Genomic DNA, 21,755 nt, shown 5'->3' with positions numbered 1-21,755 from the left:
ATTAATAGGAGGGGTTGTTTCTTCTACTGTTGAGTAAACCTCGGCCGAGGTTATAATTGGTTTTGTGCCAGTAATGCGTTCAGGCGTTTTGGAGGTTGCAATGCTGCCTAGAGAAGATTTTTTTCTGAGTGCAAATTCAGTTGAGAGCCTCCTAGCACACTCAAGTTCTATTGAGACTTTGTGCTGAAGTTTAGTTATTTCATTATCAATAGAGAGGCTGGTCCTGGTGATAAAATCATCTAAGGTGCCTGTAGCCTTTTTGGAGGTCTTAGTAGCCTTACTCCTAGTTTCGCGCGAGGACATTGTGTGGAAGGGATATTACAATTAAATATGAGTAGTGCAGGAAGGCCAGCTAATGTAACACAGAAATTAAAAGCCAAGAGGAATGGCCCGGTCCGGTCTTAAACGGTCTCTAACGGCCTAAAACGGCCCTGTCTTTGCCCCGTCTTCGCCCGGGCTGCGTCCCGCGCTGCGGGAGTAGGATGTTGTTATGAAGCCTCAGGAGGGCGGGGGGCGGGCCAGCAGGGAGAGCGGACCGGAAGCTCTCCGTCGGTCTAGCAGGGACTTCTGGGAATTGAAGTCCCCGCACGCTCGCAGCCCCGCTGCAGCCACACGCCTGATGCCGCTTTTCTTCCTTACCGCCTTAGTGCTCCTCACAAACGTCAGGTATGTTCCCCTCCTCAGCACAGGCGAAGGGGCACCCGCGAAGCGGGTGCGCCAAGTGGTGGAAGTGCGCCGAGTTGTAGAAGGGTGAGCCGCTGTATCACGCTGGCAGTGCTATGTTCCTCCGTTTGGTGTGCAAACAATTTAGGAAAGTGTCCCACTCGTTTGGCAGCAAACTGATGTTATGAAGCCTCAGGAGGGCGGGGGGCGGGCCAGCAGGGAGAGCGGACCGGAAGCTCTCCGTCGGTCTAGCAGGGACTTCTGGGAATTGAAGTCCCCGCACGCTCGCAGCCCCGCTGCAGCCACACGCCTGATGCCGCTTTTCCTCCTTACCGCCTCAGTGCTCCTCACAAACGTCAGGTATGTTCCCCTCCTCAGCACAGGCGAAGGGGCACCCGCGAAGCGGGTGCGCCAAGTGGTGGAAGTGCGCCGAGTTGTAGAAGGGTGAGCCGCTGTATCACGCTGGCAGTGCTATGTTCCTCCGTTTGGTGTGCAAACAATTTAGGAAAGTGTCCCACTCGTTTGGCAGCAAACTGATGTTATGAAGCCTCAGGAGGGCGGGGGGCGGGCCAGCAGGGAGAGCGGACCGGAAGCTCTCCGTCGGTCTAGCAGGGACTTCTGGGAATTGAAGTCCCCGCACGCTCGCAGCCCCGCTGCAGCCACACGCCTGATGCCGCTTTTCCTCCTTACCGCCTCAGTGCTCCTCACAAACGTCAGGTATGTTCCCCTCCTCAGCACAGGCGAAGGGGCACCCGCGAAGCGGGTGCGCCAAGTGGTGGAAGTGCGCCGAGTTGTAGAAGGGTGAGCCGCTGTATCACGCTGGCAGTGCTATGTTCCTCCGTTTGGTGTGCAAACAATTTAGGAAAGTGTCCCACTCGTTTGGCAGCAAACTGATGTTATGAAGCCTCAGGAGGGCGGGGGGCGGGCCAGCAGGGAGAGCGGACCGGATGCTCTCCGTCGGTCTAGCAGGGACTTCTGGGAATTGAAGTCCCCGCACGCTCGCAGCCCCGCTGCAGCCACACGCCTGATGCCGCTTTTCCTCCTTACCGCCTCAGTGCTCCTCACAAACGTCAGGTATGTTCCCCTCCTCAGCACAGGCGAAGGGGCACCCGCGAAGCGGGTGCGCCAAGTGGTGGAAGTGCGCCGAGTTGTAGAAGGGTGAGCCGCTGTATCACGCTGGCAGTGCTATGTTCCTCCGTTTGGTGTGCAAACAATTTAAGAAAGTCTTTTGATATCCGCTGAGTCAGTGGGTAATGTTTGTCAAAGAAATTTGTTAGATTCGGATTACAAGTGGGTAATACACTAATTAGGTCATTTGCATTAACTGTAATGGAGTTTGAGGCAAAGGTGGTTGTAATTAATTGACTTGCTCCATAGATAGAGAAGCATCCCCAAAATCTGTCTAGTGTTATGACTTCCTTCTACTGGTTTTTGACGTGAAAAGGACTCTGGGATGGTCTGGCTGCTCACAATATACAAGGGTCTATGGTGCACTGTAGGTTAGAGGAGGCTAAAATTTCAACTAAATGTCATGAACGATAAGTGGGTTCATTGTTCGTTAGCGTTAATTGTATATATTGAGCTCTTTTAAAATGCAATGGTTGACCCCAAGGGGCTTTCTACATGACAGTTGAAGTTGCTCAGAACAACGAAACGATCATTATCAAGGACAAAACGTCCTATATCTTCTTTTATTGAAAGTGGAGACTGATGCAGAAAATTTTATGTGAGGGACGAAGATAAAATAAAGGCAAATTTATTTTGCATTTGCAGGCAAGAGCTCTTCCTGGAAATGCTCTTTTCAAACATTTTGGTTAAATGTATATTTTCTTTTTAGAAACAATGGCACCCCTACCTCCGGGTTTATTTTCTTGATCAACTCTCAAAATCTGATAATTATATGCGGCCAGGGCCTGGAATTACCTGCCCCTCCATCTCCGTACAGCCCCCTTGCTGGCAGACTTCAGAAAGAGACTCAAGACCTGGCTCTATGACGGAGACACAGTGCCCAGATACCTCTAGGGGTGGCAGTGCTGCACTATACAAATGCTGATTGATTGATTGATATGTGTTTAGGTTGCATTTATATAGCCCTTACTACCCCTGTCAAAGCATTAAATAGTTAGAGTTTTTGCAGTGTGTGATCAGAATATCTCTGTAGCCAAGTTTTAGCTAGGCAGCAGAGGTTATAATTATGAGATTCACAGAAATCATCAATCTTAAGGGGATCTTTTCTACAAATCTCACATTACATAACATAGCTTCAGTTTGTATGTGGAAGATGACCTAGAAGGTGAAATGGAAGTATTAAGTGGCCAGTAGGATGAGACTGTGTACAGACAGAGAAACATTGTGATATATATCCTCAGATTTTAGAGACCTTTCAATTGCTCAAAAATAATATAATATATGGAAAACAGCCTGAGTAATTTGTTGGCTTTATAGATAAGCTGCTGAACTACATCACCCTCAGGTTTCCTGATCGCTGGTAAAAATTGGTTGGTTGGGCAGCATCTCAGTAGGAGGCTATGAGAGAACATTGAGATTCTGCGCGGCGCAGAGAAACAAGGTAAAAAGAGTTTGAACCGATTAACCTATTCACAAAAGTTAATTGTAAGAACTAATGGTAAAAATGAGAACTAACCGCACATCACTTTAGATGCTGAGTGTATGAGTGAGTAAATATTCTGTAAAGAGTGCTTCACATGAAGTACTACAGTGGCATGCCTCTCAGCCACTTGAAATGTGCTAGCGAGGAGGGAGAAACATGACGAATGCCAAATGTTGTCTCAGCATTTAAAGTTTGAAAAACGACATAAGTTACATCGTAAAAAAACATGACTGGGTGATTTTGTATTGTGTGCCAATCAATGCCCCAAAACACGTTTAGTGTAACTTCCCCCTCCTTGCTCAACTAAAAGTTGGATTCTCCTCATGTTGTCATAATACGCAGAGATGACGGGAAGAAACCAACTGGCGCCAGTTTCAGGAATTCTGGTGTTTGGGGAACGTATGAGATCCCAATTAGCTCCATCTGGCGCCCACATTTAACTCTTCGAAAGCGCCCGAGGTCCTTATCTGAAGCCATAGGATATTCAGGATGTCATTAGGTTGGAAGATGGAGCCCCCAGCGGAATATAGGTAACTGGTTACACCCACCACCCCACTTCCACACACTATTGGCTGTTAATTACATTTTAATTTATTATAAACCTACAAACTGCACTACCAGTAGGCTGTGCCAAAGGACCTTTCGTAACTGATTAGCTAATAGTTTGATTTGAATGCAAAGCATGACGTAGAACATCAATAATAATCGTCGTTTCTGCTTTGAGAGCTGTTTTCTAATATGATTTTTCCCTATAGAATGTTCATAATAAAGAAAAAGTGCGCGAAGATTTTGGAATTTCCTCAATAACTATTTGCAGTATAAGTGCGCTTCTTCTATAGGGTGCTTTCAAAGCTCGTGATGCTGAAGTGCCGCTCCTACGTCAAGTCCCTCTGCGCGTGACGTAAATGTTAACTGCACGTTGAACGCATGACTGTCGATAGGGTTTGAGCTGCTTCTTGGCAGCATGCCCTCCGTCTCGCGGTCGTGTAGTTTAGGAAGCGGGCTAATTAGCACATAAACACTGCACAGCAGAACGTCTCCAAATATGCCATCTTCAGCAGTAAACAAACGTTAATGCATGTCAGTGTTTGGCCTAACATTTTGGCTTGAAGCTTGACAGACAGAACATTCCACATGGCATCAGCAAGCTGTGGCCATGCGAAGGCTGTTGAAATAAGAAGGTATGCAGACTGACTTCGAAAATGTCTAATCTCCTCAATTATTGGTTTGTTTAAACAATTTAGGGACGTTTTCATATTTCTCCATGTTGTACTGCCAAGTGCTTGTTGTAGAAGTTAGTATATCTGCAGTATTTAACCTTTAACATCCGGTACCTGTTAGTCAATTAAAACGTGTGCTCTCATTAATTGGAAGCAAAGGTTCCAGACTCACCTAGAGTTACAGCCTACTACTCATTTCTACACAATGATTTTAGTTACTTCCAGTGCTTTTGGGCTGCACTTAAAACAACAAGTTATGTGTGATATAGATATACATGATCTTGGATGGGTCGGAACCCAAGCTTTCACCCAATGACAAAGCTCTCATATTCACCCTGAACACAGATCTCACCCTCAAGAAACACATCGCCAATTATATGAAGACGGACTGGCATCAGCTCTCTCTACTAAAGGAGGTGAAACTATTTTCCCAGAAAGCAACTTCACAACTGTCGGTGCAACCTTCGTACTGGTTCTCACCCCATCCTCAGCCAGAACACCATGAGACTGAAGGTGAAGAATCCCAAAAAAGCAAGGCAACAATTCTTCTCCATGTGTGCACCCATCACCTGGAACAACATCCCTGTATCCATTTGGACTGCCCCAGCTCTGCTCCAATTTAGGAAAGAGTTTAAAAGACACCCCTTTAAAGAACACTATATCATGATGCAGTAACAGTGCACTTTCACCCTTTGACTGTGGCTTTGCCTTGTATCCTGTGCCGTGCTCCACTGCCTATCGGATAGGTGTGTACTGTATAAATATCATAGACCTTTGGTTGAGACACAGCAGCCTCCCTGGTATTGCCTTTGTGTACGAATACGTGGATTCTGGGGGTGCATGTGTTTAACAGTTATGTATATGCATCAGCACATACAAATCACCAACTCTGCGAGCTATCTTTTTGAATACATCAAAAGTTTCTACAAATTCAGATTTTTAGTGGTAAGATTTGGCCTCTCTCGCTAACGAAGGATGCACTGCTACTGTGGGCCCCAGAACCTAGCCGTCAGAATGCAGGCTGTGTCAGGGGCCCGGAAGAATCCTTTTTGCACAAAAGAACATACAGTGAAGCCCTGCTTTTCTGCTTGCAATGCCGGAGTGCCCAAGTAATAGCTTGCCTGGTAAAATTCATCAACATTGCAGAGAAGCTATATAAAGTTGGTGCACCTCCCTGAAGAATTTACTGCTAAACGCTCTCTCTCCTCCATTTGCACTTTCCAAACACTGGCACTTTTATTCTTGTATGTTTGACTTCATTAAGGACAATTACTGAAGAGATCTCCTGACGCTTGTGCGCTTTTGCATCTTTTAATTGTTTAGGTCGAGCCTAGCGCAGCGCGCATACGCTGCTCGATGGGGAGGCTTCTTGTAAGCACTCCCAACTTCCTACAGACTTCTCCGTGTGATTTTGTTCACACCCACACATTTTATTGGCCATTGCGTTTGGCTTTAAAAAATGAAAGCACGCAAATGGCCAAAGGCGGGGGTATGTCTCGCCTTTTCTGTAAACGTTCACTCCCATGGCCTATGGGTCTCAGGAGCGAGCAGCGGCGCGCAGTGTGTCAGCTGCATTCCAGGATCAGGTTACTAATTAACCCAGCACGGTCGCTTACGCTTTGGCGACCACGCTTGTTTTTCTTTAGGCTTGGCTCATGTTTTTGGATGTGTATTTTTTTTTGTGTCTTTCTGACTAATACGTGCTCGTTTTCCCTTTCTGACTGATACACGCTCATCTTATGGCATCTTTAGTCTATAAACACATTGGCAATACGTAAATCTGGTTGGACGTTGGTCCTGTGTTGTTTGTTGAATTGTTCCAACCCCCTTTATTGCTTGCGGTCCCCTGGGACCGTCCACTCACCCGGCTGCTCCAGACGCTCAACTGGCTGCTGGAGATCACAGAGAAGAGTGCGTGCTGTGGGTCGGGCTGCAGCTGGCAGGGCTGCTCCACTCTCCTAAGTGGCACAGCAGCTGCTTGGGCCACCTGCTCAGGAAGTACATCACCTCTTCGGGCTGCCGGTTCCAATTCAGAATTCAGAGCTCTAGTTCCTTGCCACCACCTCTTGCATGGTGTGAGCCTTTACGACATGTTAGGAGCGGCGGTGGGCTCCAGTGGTGGCTCCACCCCAGGAGACCCCCAGCTAGCTCTTCCCACGCCGATCCAGCCCCCCGTGGACCGCTGCCATCTCATGCATTCCATGTACCAGCGGCAGGCACCTGGCCTGTGAGACCAAACTCCGGGCGATGCAAGACTCCCCCCATACACCTGACTGTCATATTAAGGCTGTTTTAGTAATCATATTGTTGGAAGGCTCTTAGGTAATGACAGCACATAAAAGAAAAGCAACCCGAAGTATAACCAATGTAATCCTTTTTATAAGCATATTTTTATTATTTGTCAGTGAATATGAATCATTTGAAAGTAACATCTTTGTACAAAATTGACACAGTCGTAATACATGTTTAAAGTTGCGTTTGTTCGAGTCAGAATGAAGTAAAATTTGGTGAATGTTTAAATAAACCTGTTTACTTTACACTGACTTTACTCCAAAATGCCCGCTCTATAAAACCACACCACTACCAGCACTGCTTTGTCTTCACTACAGAGGGATCAGACAGCCTTTACAACTTTTCCTTCAGCAGCTGGGGGTGCTGGTCCCATGGCTTACTGTCATGCCCGGGGTACGAATGTCACTATAAAGTCAGAGCAAATTGTAGCACAACTGTTCCCAGATATTTCTTATAATGATGAGCACAGGCGCCTTGATGCTCCCAAAGCCGCTAGAGGCTCAAGCGCTTGTTTTCAGCGCTTCTTATTACAGACCATCATTGCTATGGACTTTTCCCACTGTGTCACACTCGGCAGGCAGTCCCCTTTTTATGCCCATGATTTTCACACACGTCTCTATTACGCGTGGCTTCGTTTCTGGAAGTGGCATCTTACACGAGCTTCTCCAGTGCCAGTTGTTCGCTGTCAATAAAACTAAAGCAAAAGCCTATAACACTTTAAATAAGTACTTCTCAATACAGTGCTATAATGTTCCTAGTAGTGTCAAAGCTTCATGTTAAAGAAAAGTAGTTGTTGTAGCAGCCAGGCTAATGTGCGACATGGTTAAATACTTATAAGGTCCCAAAGGCGAGACCTATTGGCTATGCCAATGCTTGTTTTACACTGGTAACTTGTTCTTTTATCATTCCTAAATGCTCCCCCTCCTCTATTTGCACTTTCCATGTACTGGATTTTTGCATGTTTGGCACCATTAAGGACAATTACTGTAGAGATCTCCTGACTATTGGGTGCTTTTGTATCTTTTATTTGTTTTTACACATGAAACATGTTCCTTTTATCATGTAAAGGTTTTAATTAACTGCATCATGACTAATAAAATAGATGAATTCACAATAGATATGTATAACCCGACTTATAGACAAGGGAGAGGGCCTTGATTCAGTTCCTGATGACTGTTAACCAGGCGCCAGCGATTTAGGATTGTAGCATTGCCAGGATGATTTGGATAGCTCGGACAGAGAGCTCTGCTAAGAATGCAATAGCTTGGGTATAGCAGGCTTCACTGTCTTCTCTGAAATAAAGATGATTTCCAGATGTCTATCCAGGTCTGTGAGTTGGCAGATTTAGTGCTCCTTTATAGTGAGTTTGTGTGGTTATTTGCTTTGTAGTTTTGGGCTCCACAGAAAAATATATGTTTTATTCTCATTTATATATGTTTATTCATTCAGTGTCTGGATTGTCGCGTAACCCCTTCAGGGTAAAGGGTCCAAAAAGCGAAATCGACTGACAGACAGGACAAGAACGCATGGACTGGTCTCCGCCACAAACAATAGTCTGTGCTGTGTTCTGCACCATCATTTTTACCTCATATATACAGTTGAAAAAGGAACCAACCAAATGCAGGCGTGTTGTGGCCCCATTCCAAAACGGATGTCCAGCTCAAACTGCTAAGCTGTGCCTGACGGATGGAAAGATCTTGGTGGGATTCTCAGAGCCATGGACAGAGGGCAATAGGAGACTTCATAGCCCTTCTGAACCTCACATAATCTGATTTCATTCTAAGGTAAAGGTGAAGTGAGTTCAAGAGGAAAGGGCTCATGCCCCCAAGCACTTGCATTTTTGATGGCATGTTACAAGCAGGTTTTTGGGTGCTTGAGTTACTGCATGGTCTGCTACAGCAACTGGAAATGTTTGGTGTTGTATTCAAGTGCGGCGAAGCATATGGGCGTTTGAGTCTTGAATTCATTGTGTTCTTTCATTGGTAGCCAGCACAAGTTCTTTGTTGCTTTGGAGATGTGAACTGAAAGTTTTAGGTGAAAGAGAAAATGGCAGTATGGGTTTATAAATGCACCTTGAGCTACTTTGCTTTCTTAGGAGCATACGAATAGAGGGTACTTTACTGTTTTCCTGCCGTTTTATCTAGCCTCAGAGGTGCTGCTTGCAGACATTATGATAGGTCTGCTAATAAAGCACGTGAATCTAAAAATGAAAAACCTATATTCATCATACTCCTGCCCTTCAGGTAATTCTGAGATTGATAAATGTTCAGGATGGGGTTTCCCTGCATTTCCAGGCAGTTATCTAGTATGCATCCCTTCCTTCTGTATAGTATAGGATACCCACAACATTTTAACAGGATCAGTAGTGATTTGGTTTTTGTTGGTGTAATTGATCTTTAGAAACGTAGGCCATCCTCCAATAAACTCAAACAAATGTGTCCCATAATTGTGAAGTTAAAGGTTGTTTCAAATAGCTGCACTGTTTGTGTAATGTCATTTTGGAGGTTCACTTTATGCTTTGCGGCTTCGCCAATTTTTTTGTTGTAGCGTCTTTTTTGCCTTATATAATGAATGATAGTCTCTCATATATATGAAAATACAAAGAGAAATGTGTGAATGTTAATGGTGTTGTTCTCAATACCCAGTATTGGGAAGCAGTTTCCCAGCTTATGGATGTTGTTGTTGACACGCTAAAATAAAGTTGTGTGCTGCTGGTGTACCAATTGATAGGTTTTAGCTGGTTACGGGCCCAACTCCAGATAGTTCCACACAGGTTAAAGTTTGATTATAGATGTGAACCCAAGCGGTAGCACAAGTCAGTGGGATGCAGATTTGAAGGACTGAGTTATCCTTTTGTGTGAATTGTTTTCTTCATGGGAGAAGCCCTGAAAACAATTTATAGCACTGCCTTAGTGCTTCTCTGAGATGCTATCGTGGTGGAGAGGGCTCTGCGATTTACAGTGTAGAAAGCCCCCGCCAGGTTAGGGAGATCAAGAAAGTAGAGTCTGCCTTGTTTGTGATATGCAAGGAATCCCAATAGCACAGGTTTCTCGACGAGTTGTGCTGCACGGTGACAGAACACCCACAGTTAGGCCAGGAGCAGATGACGCTAACAGTCTTGCACTTTTGGTGCAACAGTTCTGGCTTTTGCTCAGGAAGGGCAGCTGGGTGATAGGACAATGGGTGTATATTTTGTCAGTGTTGAGCTGTAGTTTCTTCAAAGGGGGAATTCTTGACCAGTTTTAAATGAGTTAAAAAAAATGTTTCTGGAGTCAGTGATGATTAGACAATGTCAAGGTAGGGATCAAGGGATGATCTTGATGACGGGAAATCCAAGATGTCTTCCACACCAGTAGTAAGCAAGTTGTTGATATTGAGTATGTCAGCTAAGCACAGTGTCTTGGAAGAGGGTAGTTTGGTAATGTGTTAAATGGAAAATGTAGTCAATACTTTGAGGGCCAAATCAATCCTTGCAGTGTAATGTGAGGCAGGGGGTAATTCCACACCTGAATTTCCCCATGTTTTCTCCTGTAGCGGGCCAGTTACCAGGCACGTACTTACTACACCCTGCGTTTGGCACATGTAACTGAGTCTGGATTTTACTGTGCCCAGTAATCTTGTTCACAATAAAAGGTCACGATTTATAATCCTATATCGGCCAAAAATCAAGGGGGTTTGGCCAGAATAGGATTATCACCCAGTTCCTAATTAGTTCTAAATCTTTTTTCTTGAACAGTTACTAAATATGGCAGAATGCTCTTAATATGTAGCCTGGATTTCGTGGTAGGAACAAACATGGAAATATTTTAATGATCTGATCTGTTATGCGAAATGGCAGCTCTGAGGGCAGGCAGCAGTGCCCAACTTTAGTTCACAAGGAGAATTTTAGGGGGTTTCATAATTCTATTCTTGCTTCTGGGAAGGCCTGGAAAACAACATTAAGTACTGTTGCTCGATTCAAGCGGATCCATAATGTTTTGCTTTGTATAAGACCTGTGTAAAAAATGGGCCACAAATACACCTGGGCGCCGAGTGTGTTTAATTGTGTGATTCTGGCTGGCTGTGAATGGAAAGCGGGACCTCACCCGGTGAGGTTGGAGACCGTGTGTGAGGAAGGCAATGAAGCTGTGTTGGTCCAGTCGCAGTATTGACATTAACAGCCGTGTTACTGTGGTCTTGTTTTTTCCACCCCACAGAAAGCACTTCTCAAGGAAATGTCAACAGGTCTGTTCAAACACTGCTGTGGGTTTAATCTGCATCACACACACCTCCTGGTGGAAGATGCAGTAAACCAAACTGTTTTCTAATTGTTTCCGTATCCTCGCTTGTAACCTGCGTTTTGCAGCTTGCCAAATGTGTGAGCGACGGCAGTTATTTTGACCCATGACAGATGCATGCTTCATCATTGGGCGGGGTGCAGAAGCATCTATGAGAGGAGAGCCAAGAACCTTGTTACTGCATGTCTTGTTATGTCATCGTCCAAGTATATCTGATATGATTGAAGGATGAAGACGTATGTAGCACTGCGTCACATATGGACGTTTTACCAAGATGTAGCAATGCCCGTTGTTGCTCAGTACCCCGCGTTTGGGCATAGTCATATAACCAGGTGTAACATGCTGAAACCATGTGATCAAACACAGGTGTCTTCTTCATCCACGCCATACTGTCAAACCTCGGTTTGGTTTAAGCTAAGTAAAGAGCTCTAGCTGGTGCTGTCAACTCTCACTTAAGAAAATAACATTGTGTTATTATCTAAGTGGCAGCAGGTTATCTGGTGCTGCTGAGTCCCTATTTGTCAAAAACATCTGCGTTCAATAGCACCCGTCTTTATCTCCCACCGCTTTCTCTCTCTCTCTCTCTCTCACTCACTTGTTCTCTCTCTCAAGATCGAGCCCGAGGGAGTAACTGAGAGAGAGATGTCAAGCTTGATATAACCATGCTTTATTTGAAAAGTATGGCTGCATTAGAGTTGCCAAAATAGTCTCAGTGGGGGGCATTTCCTTAGGAACTTGCATCTTGTCCATTTCCTAGTTCGGGCAGCACACACTATGTATTATGACAACTGGACACATTAGTGGAGTAGTGTGGCTCACTGGTTAGAGGCGGCAGACCCGGAAGCAGAGGACGGCCCGGGACCAGGGTTCAATTCCCGACCCGGCAGGGTTGTGGACCAGGGTCAGCGGACTTGATAATTCTCGCCTCGGTGCCCACTCTAACCAGGGATCACACTCGGCAACTCTGGGCATTAGCTTGCCTCATCTCCACAATGGCCCCCCACATTCGCCGGGGATGCCTGGTTTCACCTTGGAGATACCCAGGAGGGACCATCTCACAGGGATAGCCAGGACGGGTTCCCCAGCGGTCTACAGCGCCACGACGCCTCGGCAGCAGTGCGCTTTACAAAAACACATACATTTACATTACATTTACATTAAGTAACATGGCTCACAAACAGTGTCATCGAAGGTAACCACTACCGTGCAGAGTCTCTGAAGGGAATCCACTCATGTTTCTTATGACGGTGCCCAAACTCGTGCCCCCGCCATGCACAGTTTTCTGATCAATAATTTAATTGCAAATGTTGCAGTGATATTATTAATGATGTTATGGAAGATGTCGTGAGTGATTTTATGTGTGGGTTGATAACAGTGCATGGTGAGGGCGCGAGGCTGTTGACTCTGACGGTGACAGTGCTCTCTCCCTAAAGCTATTGTGTGAATTGGCAATCCAGATTGACCCCCCATATAAAGCCCTAGTATTTTGGTACCAGTGGTGCCAGGTCCGGCTCTAGGGCGGTGCGATCGATGCCACCGCACCGGGCGCTGACTTGGGGTGGGGGCGTCATTTTTCCAAGTATATTCTCATTTTAAAAGCTCCTGCTGCTGTATTCCTGGCCTTAAGCAATTATCAGGCATTCATTAAAATGTTAGGATAACTCTCGTGATTAATCGTCTTCCTGGAAAAGACCAGAGGTTTGTCTAGTGGAAGTTTTGACTCTTCCTAAGGTAGTGCAAAGGGTTAAAATGCCTGCTGCCAAGAACATGTACCATGCAGATAACAAAGTGCATATAATGGAAATAGGTCAGTGGGTTACTGCTTCTGTAAGAGAGCTCCTAATGTTACTTGTTGTTTAAAATTAAAAATCCTAATTTAGAACATTGAGCTTTTAACTGTCCTCAAAGAGCTGCATGCAAACTGCAAGGTATATGTTAGCGCTATGTTTTTTTGCCCAGTCTATCATTATCCTAATCTTGCCAAAAGGGTTTATTTGGGTGGAAAACAATTCTTAATAAAGAGAACCCCTAAAAATGTTATTATGTTTTAAATTCTGAATGTTTGCCTTTCCAGAATAAGGACTCTTAAACTATATTGCCAACCAGTATCAATGACATGTAACTCCTACACTACACCTCGTAGTCCTTTCTAATGTAACATTTCCTATACACTGATTTACACAAATGATTGTCTCTGTGCAATATGTGTGTGATGTAAAGTGCTCTGACACCTTACACTGGTATGAGTGGCGCTATAAAACTGAATGAATCTGAGAGACAGTGGTTATGGAGACTTGAGGGGCACTGTTAAAGGGTGCTAGTGAGCGAATCCATGGCAGAGTTGGTCATTGGGGGGGAGCCAACCAACATTGTTGCACAGGGCACCACCAGTGTTAAAGCCGGCCCTGAGTGGTACCCAAGGCATAGGCGGTAATGGGGTCCCCCAGGGGCTTGCAGCACTGTTTGTGCCACCCTGAGTGGCCCAAGTAAACTACTGACAGCAGGCCTGCCATTGCAGACTGCAGGAGCAGTGCAAACTGCTCGAACTCGACTTTATCCTCACCATGTGTGACAAAGTCAATGCACTATCTCCGATATATGCCAGTCACCCTGAGGAAATATGAATTTTGTGATCAGTTATGTCCCCTATCGTAGACCCCAACGGCTCCATGTACATGCTATACGTACATGTATGTTCCCTCCAGTTCCAGTTATGAAGACGCAAACACATGTGCGTCCACCGTCAACATGTCCTCTTTCAGATCCGCCATGAATGGGCCGGATATTCTATTCCTAAGTATGAAAGGCCACCGGCTGTATATGGTTCATTTATCCCATTTTACAGTCCAGGCGAGTAGGCCCTGATTCTGCCACCAAGCCTTTTCCTGCCTTCTGCCTCTGAAAGCTCCAGTCTGAGCCTGCATCTGTGACCATGAACTTTGTCTTACTCCCTGCGCGGCTAACGGTGCCTGATCCAGCCCGTAGCCTGCCAGAAAACTGTATTTCACCTTCAAGATTATCTCCTCCGCCCCTCATCCGATGCATTCCTGTCTAGCAGTTTAGGTAAACATTCCTCCAGCTACCGTGCAAAGGGGCCAGGCCTCGCTGTCCTCATGCAAGTAATTCATAGCCCTGTTACCATGGAATATTCCTACCCCCTCGCATCTAGTGTAGACACTTAGACGCTTGTACACGCACTAACAGTCAGTATAGTCAGTATAGAATAAGATTCTATCCTAAGAGACCTCTCTTTTTGGATAACACAGTTCTTTAAACATAGGATATTAGATATGATTTGGGATTAGGTTGACATAACCCCAGACTTCTGTCTCCACATGTAGAGCTAAATGTCAAGTCCCATTCTCCCCCTAGTTGCGCGTCAAATCACACGTCATGCTGCTGCGCGCGCATCTCTGCCAAGTATTTTTGCTGACATTGCGAAATTCTTTCATGGAACCACCCATTTGTGACATCATACCTAATGACGTTCTTTAGTTACGCCTAGTTACACCCATTTTAGTTACGCATGTATGTTTTATCTCTGTTATCAACTGTTACGCCTCCTGCATCTGTTTCATTGTAATGCCTCTTCTATAAAAATGATTACCTGTCAATAATGTAGGTTCCTTCACTTCCTGAACCTCCGTGGTGATGGAATATGAAGCCCACAATTCGAATTGTTATTGGAATAAAGCCCGTTCCGAACCTCTAATACCACGGATTCTGCCTCTTATTTTACTGAGCTATTCTTATTAATTTTCCGCATCAAATTAAGTACCGGTAATTAAATTATTTACCACATATATGGCGCCCGAATAGGGACACTTTCTCATCTCACGCGCCGGAGGTGCGTTGCAGGCCCGGTCTCCTGCCACAGCTGGACGGACAACAACGCGTACCCACAGGATTTCCTGTATCTCCCTCCTGCCGAGCGGGGGTAACTGAGGCTGCGATCAACACCCAGACGAGGCGGTGAGAAGTGCGAAGTATCCCGACCAGAGCCTAGCTGAGAGAGCAAGATCCGAGGTATACAGAGGCCCACCAGGTTCCGAAGTTTCGAGTCGAGTCCAGTCCGGTCCAAGTCCAGTTCAGATCAGTTCCGAGGCCTTCCGTTCCGAGCTACCCGGTGAGTACCATTGCCGGGGAGGCGTTCTGACGTGCACATAGGTTGTGCCGGTCAAGACGGGTTTGGGTACACAAATCCGGTCTGCACTGTTTCAGCAGTGTATCTGTACTGTTTAGCAGTATATCTAGTATGTCTAGTATATAATTCAGAATTACCCAGTTAGTGCCGAGTATTATGCTTAGTGACTAGTTCCCTAAATGGCCATCATTGTTGTTCATTAAATGTTAAATGTGAAATGTTTTAAATACGTTCTGCATATTGTGGTGTGAATGACTGTTCATTATTGTGTTTTGTTGTATTAAACGTGTTCAAAATTAGGTATCAGATCAGTTCTCAATATGCCGCTCTTTTCGAAATTAAGACAGATCAAAACTAGAAAAGGGGTACTCGAAGAAGCTGTTCCCATTCCTCCTAGGGACACTCCAGGGTACTTCATGTATCATAAACATGGCCTAGACGCCATATTATTTCTTGATTTATGGGTAGACTACACCAAGGAATTACCAGAAAGTCAGAGGTGGCCCGCAGCTGGGACCTGGGATGCAGATTGCATCATGAAAGTAGAGGAAGAATTATGGAAAAAGAAAGCTAGACAATAACAGAAAGATGCCATTGAATTATGGCGTAAAGAATCATATAGACATACAGAAAAAGCACTCAGACAGGAAGAGAAAAGTAAGGAGAATTCAAATAAAGTCCGAGAAAATCTATTAATTGAAGAAGGTACCCGAGCAAAATCAGAACAAGTAGACAGACAAAGAAATGCCCTTATGAATGGTATGTATCCTCTTCTGGCCGAAGGGTTACCTAAGGCTACTCCGGAGATACCAAAAGACTTGCCACCTCCATTGTTTCCGATAAAAGCACATCCCAAAGGGCATCCCAGAACCGCAGAAGATGTTTTCCTTTCCTCTTTTTTAGACGACGCAGCTCCCGAGTATGCTAATACTGCACCACATAGACCGCCTACCGAGGGGGTTCAACGCCAAGACCCTCCGTCTGTACCTCCGCAACAACAAACTCCGACACAAGTTCCGGCAAGCACATCTGTTTCTACAGCTGTACCCACACCTATGGTTGCTATATCACGTTCAACGAATCCTTTCACATCCAGCACCCCAGGCGGTGCTACAGGAGGTACAACAAACATTTTTTCCACGCCACCCAGAGTAAATAAACTTTCCTTTCAAGAATTAGCCCACCAACGTACGCCCAAACTAGTAACTCCCGACATGCTTAAGGAACTTCTAGTAGATTGTAGATATGACCCTGTGCCCGGCAAAGAGGACGAAATGCTGCTGGCATCATTACGTATCCGACGAGCTGCAATATATTTAGGGAGGCTACCAGGAATGACTACACATTTAGAAAATATATATCACTTTGTCCAGTCAGGACGAGATTCTGAAAGTATTAATAGAGCCATGGAGTACCAGAAAGTGGAGATACAGGGGGAACTGTTACGTTTCCTCATAAATTGTGTGATCAGAAATCAAGACCGACCAGGGGTAAATCCGGAAGAAATGCGAATTCTTACCACATGGAGTCGGAATATATCAGAGGGGAGACATGATAAACTACTAAGTATAGTAGCTATGTGCCGAAAGATCCGCAAAGAAGTAGAACGAATACACGAAGAAAGAGTAGCGGTAGACCAGCCGGAACAAAACGAGGAGGAGGAAGAATTAGAACTGCCCACAGGACAGTCAGAAACCATGGCCTATGTAGGTAGAGGAAGATCTTGTAATAATACTAGATGCTTTACTGATCCGATACGTCCGATACGTCCAGATAATAACAGAAATTTCCAAACCCCTATAATAAATATAAGGTCCCCCGAACATTCGTTCCAAGCCGCTGACAAATTACTCCGAGAACGAAGGGGTTATCATATACTCGATTCTATGGACGAACAAGAATTAGCCAGGTCAGCCGTTCACTGGGTTGACAGTCCCGGAAAATATAGTGATGATACACTAGCGCACACGTTTTTGAACCTCACCCCAGATGAACAGCGTTTAGCTGGTATCTACATGATTCAACAACTCCTTATATTATATAAAAGCCAACACTCTGATCCTGGTCCCTTACCTGATATATTGACTGAATTACTCACGAATAAATGGAGAGGTTCAGGTACTGAGTTAATTAGAGAAATACTAGAATACAGAAAGCAGTACATTCTTTTTGTATGCCCCGAACATGTCTCACTACCCATCAAGGAAAGAACGACGTATTATATGGATAGACAGAATCCCTTACGCGAAGTGCACCCGATAAAAGGTGATGACAATCAGTTTAAACGTGTGTTTGTATACACACCCATATCTAAAATGGAACTATTAGAAATGAAGAAAGTGGTACCCAGTCATGACAAAGACCCAGCGGGTTTCCACCGTGAAATTAAAGACATGTTGCTCATGGGAGAGTATACCTATCCCGACATTATGAAAATATTAAAGGTATTAATGCCTGCGGGCATTTACGAAAAACTCAAAGAAAAGGATTGGGAGGTGGGAGACCAAAAGATAGATTGGACAGCATTAGAAAACGAAGAAACAGCTCGAGGTCCAGGTTTAGGGCTTGGGGAAAAGACCAAAATACTACCAGGTTTATTAGTACAGGTACTGCCACGTTTATTAACTACGAAAAAGGAAGACTGGGGTGCAATCTCAGCCTGTAAACAAAAGCAAGATGAAGACACTAGTGATTTCTATGCCCGATTCGAAAAATGTTTTGGTATAAATAGTGGAATAAAAGCAAGTAGCGAATCGTATCCACATCTGTTTGTGACAAAATTAGTTGAAAATTCCTTGCCCCAAGTTAAGAATAGAGTATTGAAATTCGAGAGTACCTGGCAAGGTAACACTCCGTCACAAATGTTACAAATGCTACAGTACCATCACAATAGAATTAGAGAGGAACAAGAACATGAACAAAGACGCATGAAAGACACGAAAATGAAAATGCTAGTTTCCCAGACAGTTCCAGCTGACGGTCATAAAAAGGGTATGACACAGTCCAGTGTTTCAGCAGGTTCTGTAAAAGGGACATGCAACTATTGTAAACAGCCAGGTCATTATGTACACGATTGTCCAGTTTTAAAACATAATATCGCCATAGGTAATACAAAAGAAAGACCACGGCCACTTAGACAGGATCAGAACCAACAAGGAGCCCCGCAGCATGCACAGGCCGTGCCAACTCCGCAACAGTCTATGCCAGCTCCACCACCGCAGCCTATTGCTGCCACACAAACAACGACACGACAGATGTACCAGAACGCACAGTATGACTATCCTGATTATCAACGATACTCATGAAACAGCCTAGAGAGGGAAGTTGGCTTACCCCTTATCGAGGTCCCTGTAGATCAAGAAGGACCTTATGTACACAGTGAACTATTAGGCCAAGATAGAAAATTTTTACTTGATACAGGGGCGAGCCGAACAACCATAAAACGTAGTGAAGTTCCAGGGGCACCCCTCTCAGGCTCACAGAATATTTCCCTTGGTTTTTCAGGAAAACCTATCATTAACGAAGTATCACAGCCTCTTCCACTTACGATTGGTCCCTTGACACGAACTACAGATTTATTGCTTACTAAATCATGTCCAGAAAACCTGTTAGGTATAAAAACATTGAAAGCTCTAGGAGCTATAATATGTTGTTCTCCGGAAGGAGTAAGATTGTTTTTACGTGATTTCAAAGGGCACTATGTGTCCCGAGACATGGATCACCGACTGCAGACTTTACCCACACATTTATGGGCACAAGGCCCTACAGATGTTGGTTGCATGAACATTACACCATATCGAGTCACACTAAAGACAGGAGTGGTACTACCACGAATGCGACAATACAAGTTACCCCCAGATGCTGTAGTGGCTTTACTGCAAATCATTGACGAGCTTATTACCCAAGGAGTGGTTGTGGAAACCGACTCCAATGTATGTAATTCCCCGATAATTCCGATTCTTAAACGAACTGATCCAAAAGCCCCGCCAGTATATCGATTGGTTATTGATCTGCGCGAATTAAATAAATGTATTGTACCACAATACCCCGTAGTCCCAGACATTTCTTCATTACTGACAGCCATTGATTCCGAAGCAACATTCTTTACTGTAATTGATCTCAAGAATGCCTTTTTCAGCGTCCCAATAGATCCGGAAAGCCAATACTTGTTCGGATTTAGTTTAAATGGACGAAGCTTTAAATTCACACGCGCACCTCAGGGATTCACAGAAAGCCCTAGCATCTATAGCCAAGCACTGAAACGAGAACTTGACAGTATCCACATGCCAGTCAACACTGCCCTGCTTCAATATGTCGATGATCTGCTGATCACCGCTAGAAGCGAACCTGAATGTGAAAAAGCCTCACTGACGGTTTTACAATTTTTGGCCGAAAAGGGGCACAAGGTGTCCCCTTCTAAGCTGCAATTCTGTGTCCAGCGAGTTGTTTACCTTGGGCACTCGCTGTCCAAGGAGGGAAGACAGCTTACGTCAGATCGCATCCAGTTAATTGCTAACATGCCAATACCCAAGACACAAAAGGAGGTACGGGCTTTTATAGGTCTCACTTCATATTGTAGGCAGTGGATCCCTCAGTATGCATTTCTAGCAAAACCACTCATTCAGTTGACAACACAGGAGGCAGCCACATCGACTGTCCTCCCTTGGACTCAGGAACATACGCAAGCTTTTGAAAGCCTAAAGAAAGCTTTATGTCAAGCACCTGTTTTAGCAACACCATGTTACAATAAACATTTTACGCTCTTTGTTACAGAACGCGAAGGTACTGCCTTGTCAGTACTCACACAGGAACAAGCAGGATCACACAAACCATGTGCTTATTTTTCTAGTACATTAGATCCCGTAGCTCAGGCTCTGCCTGCGTGCCTGAAATCAGTGGCAGCAACAGCTTTAGCAATCAGACAAAGCGATGCCATAGTGTTAGGACATCCATTGACAGTACAAGTACCACACGCAGTAGAGGTTCTTGTGAACCGAATGCAAACACAACACTTGACTATAGCAAGACTCACCGGTTACGAATTGACATTGTTTCAGCCACACATAGAAATCAGACGTTGTAGTACATTGAATCCTGCCACACTTTTGCCAGTAAACGGAACAGACCCACTAGCACATGATTGTATTGAAGTTATTACTATCATGACGAAACCCAGACAAGACTTGACGGACGTCCCATTGTCAGATCCAGACCTGACGTTGTATGTAGATGGTTCATGTATGAGAACAAGTACAGGAGAGCTAGTGGCCGCGTATGCAGTCACAACAGACACTGAAGTCATTGAAACAAATTGCATAAATACCTTGTCAGCTCAAGCAGCAGAGCTCATCGCTCTGACACAAGCCTGTATCCAAGCCACAAATAAGAAAGTCAACATATACACTGATTCACGTTATGCATTCGGAGTTGTACATGACTTCGGCGTGCTGTGGCGAGAGAGAGGTTATTTAACTTCTCACGGTGCCCACATTCAGCACGGACCCCTCATTCATGCCTTATTAGATGCAATACATCTACCCACTGCAATATCAATTATGAAATGTAAAGCTCATACGAAAGTTACTGATATCATTTCCCAAGGCAATGATCTAGCTGACAGAACAGCTAAACAGACTGCTCAAACTCACACATCTGACATGACAAAGACAATAGTTCTGACACCAACACATTGCATGACGGTTAAGGATCCCGCTCTTGACGTAATTGACATACAGACACATGCTACACCAGATGAAATAAAGAAATGGACTGAATTAGGAGGGATCCAAACGGATCAAGGATGGATGACGAAGGAAAAATCTGTATGGTTCCTTCCTGACTCTATGGTTCAAGTTATCATTAATACAATACATAGTCCAGCGCACCTAGGAGAAAAAGCTATGCTAGACAGCATTCAACACATTTGGTTCAACAAACATTTACGAGCAGCAGCCAAACAAAAAGTTCGTACCTGTATGATCTGTTGTCAGTTTAACCCAGGTAAAAGCATTCCCGTAGAACAGGGTGGATTTCAGCCTCCTGATCACCCTTTTGAAGTCCTCCAGATGGATTATATCCAGATGGAACGATGTCGAGGATTCAAATATGTTCTTGTAGTTGTCTGTGCTCTTTCCCGTTGGACAGAAGCCTACCCGGTCTCAGATTACACTGCCCCGACTACTGCCAAACAGTTGGTTCGAGAATTCTTCCCACGGTACGGTTTACCACGTGTTGTCTACTCAGATAACGGCCAGCCGTTCTCATCCGAACTCATGAAACACGTTTCACTTTTGTTAGGCTATCAATGGAAATTTCACTGTGTCCGACACCCCGAGGCAGCAGGTCTCGTGGAACGACATAATCAAACTCTGAAAATTAGATTGTCCAAAATATGTAGGGAGAAAGGTGTCGATTGGGTAGTAGCCTTACCAGTTGCACTCTTTTACATGAGAATGGTAGCGCACTCTCGAACAGGGCTATCCCCTTATGAGGTGATCTTTGGCAGACCACCAAATATGTGGGGGACGCCTATACCACGCAAAATAACT

At 44.8% G+C, this 21,755-nt stretch overlaps 1 protein-coding gene across 2 annotated transcripts in view; it reads left to right on the top strand.

The window, feature by feature from the left end:
* Positions 1 to 21,755, top strand: part of AFG2A (AAA ATPase AFG2A) — a 1,612,935-nt gene that overhangs the window by 1,117,608 nt on the left and 473,572 nt on the right. The window contains exon 15 of one of the 2 annotated variants that reach the window (XR_014978118.1): positions 3,109 to 3,232. The exons of the other annotated variant lie outside the window; for it this stretch is intronic. The gene's annotated coding sequence lies outside the window, so the exon portion shown is untranslated. The remainder of the gene's footprint in view (positions 1 to 3,108; positions 3,233 to 21,755) is intronic. 2 annotated transcript variants of the gene reach the window in all.

This window comes from Triturus cristatus, chromosome 2_2, assembly GCF_964204655.1.
Source record: "Triturus cristatus chromosome 2_2, aTriCri1.1, whole genome shotgun sequence".
Taxonomy (NCBI): domain Eukaryota; kingdom Metazoa; phylum Chordata; class Amphibia; order Caudata; family Salamandridae; genus Triturus; species Triturus cristatus.
Note: the sequence above shows the minus strand (reverse complement) of the source record. Positions and strands in the feature narration are given on the sequence as shown.